At 41.3% G+C, this 1,887-nt stretch overlaps 1 protein-coding gene across 2 annotated transcripts in view; it reads right to left on the bottom strand.

The window, feature by feature from the left end:
• Cwf19l2 (CWF19 like 2, cell cycle control (S. pombe)) overlaps window positions 1-1,887 on the bottom strand; it is a 142,555-nt gene that overhangs the window by 14,243 nt on the left and 126,425 nt on the right. The window lies entirely within an intron of this gene.

Below are 1,887 nucleotides of genomic sequence, written 5' to 3'. Positions count from 1 at the left end.
CTTAAAATAGATATAGATTCCAAATTATGAGAATGACATGAAATTCCCATATTCCTAGAATACACTTCGTTCTTAGAAAAATCTGTTTTCCACATTTCTAAATTATCTTTTTTTGAGAGGGCCAGGGAGATGGCTCAGTGGAATAAGCGCTTCCCTGGCAAGTGCAAGGGCCTGAGTTCAATGCCTGGTTCCACCAAAAAAAATAAATAAATAAAACACAAAATTATCTTTTTTCACCTAACTTCCCATTCCTCATTTAATAAAAGTATCTGAATTAAAATTTCTTAGAATGCATTTAGGTATGGTATACTGCAGAATATTGAGGTTTCTAAGTTATATCACATTATTTAAAACTTCAAATAAATATGGATAATCTTGAACTAAATTATTTTCCTTAAACAACTAAAGTTATATAGGGTTACTTTACAATATCAAAGTTATAAGTCATTGTGTGTATAAAACATTATTTCTATAACACAATTTGTTTTTCCTCTTTTCCTCAACTTTCCATAATGAATCTATCTAACCTACCAAAGCACAACATATCTAAATATAAGTTATCTAAGGATAACAGGACAGAAGACACACATTTATTTCTACTCTCTCTCTGGATTAGCCATCAAACGTGACATTAAATCAATTTTTTTTTTAAAAAAAGGTATAAACCTATTCAAAGAGAACTGGAGAAGACACAATGAAAAGCAGATCACAATACATGACTTAAATTCTTTTTTTTTTGTTGGTGAACAATGTTCTTTTCTTCTGAAAATGGATGATGATCAGTTCATTCAGAGGCTACAGGACTGAACTTAAATTCTTTTTTTTTTTTTTTTTTTTTTTTAATTGGTGGAAATGGGGATTGAACTCAGGCCCTTGCTCTTGCCAGGGAAGCAATTATTCTACTGAGTCATCTCCCCGACCCCACATGACTTAAATTCTAGGAAGCCAGTTCATATGCTAAAAGGGAGAAGGCATATCAGGAGAAATGCAGGGAAGAAATCTCACTGCCCACAGGTCCCTCAAAAACCTCAGGAATTTAACATGGAGGCAGAAGTAAAGCTGGAGCTAGAACAGATGACATGTGAAGTTTCTTAAACACTAATCTCCTCATCAGCAGAACGCTACAAGATTATCCTTTTGGAAAGGTAAAATATGAGATAGCTGGGCTTGAAAAACCAGGCACATTAGAGGACATACACCCTGAAAATAGGGGTGTTGCAGGAAAGATAATTAAGTTATCTTAAATACTGGATATTCAGTAACCCCCATCTTTCTTTGCCCCCGGCCCCCCAGCATCCAAACCCTGGCATGAAGAATTAGATGGAAATAGAAAGGAGATGCAAGTCTTTCCTCAAGGGTCAGAGGCCCAAGAAAAAGACCTGAAGGAACCAACAACAGCAGTTTCCAAGTAAAATAGCCCTATCATATCACTACACAGTGAAGGCAAATGCAGACTAGCACTTGGGATTATAAATAAATAAATAAAGCAAGCATATATTTGGCAAATTTTTCAACATAAGAATACATGGTGTGCCTCCCCACCCCGCCCGCCGAGTAGGATTTTCTGCCGAGTTCCGGGAGCCCCCAGGCCCAGTCCTAGCCCAGGTCCGGTGAGTGTGCGGAGAGCTTCCTGCTACCCTGCGCCAGTCCCAGCCCAGGCGCAGAGTGGGCCGGACCCTCTCCCAGCCCCTTGGGCCACCCCCCACCACTCCGCAGTGCCTCCCCCACCCTGCCCGCCGAGTAGGATTTTCTGCTGAGTTCCGGGAGCCCCCAGACCCAGTCCTAGCCCAGGTCCGGTGAGTGTGCAGAGAGCTTCCTGCTAACCTGCGCTGGCGGGACCAGTCCCAGCCCAGGCGCAGAGTGGGCCGGATCCTCTCCCAGCCCCTT

The sequence above is a fragment of the Octodon degus genome, unplaced genomic scaffold (assembly GCF_000260255.1).
Source record: "Octodon degus isolate 3935 unplaced genomic scaffold, OctDeg1.0 scaffold00012, whole genome shotgun sequence".
NCBI classification, from domain to species: Eukaryota; Metazoa; Chordata; class Mammalia; order Rodentia; family Octodontidae; genus Octodon; species Octodon degus.
Note: the sequence above shows the minus strand (reverse complement) of the source record. Positions and strands in the feature narration are given on the sequence as shown.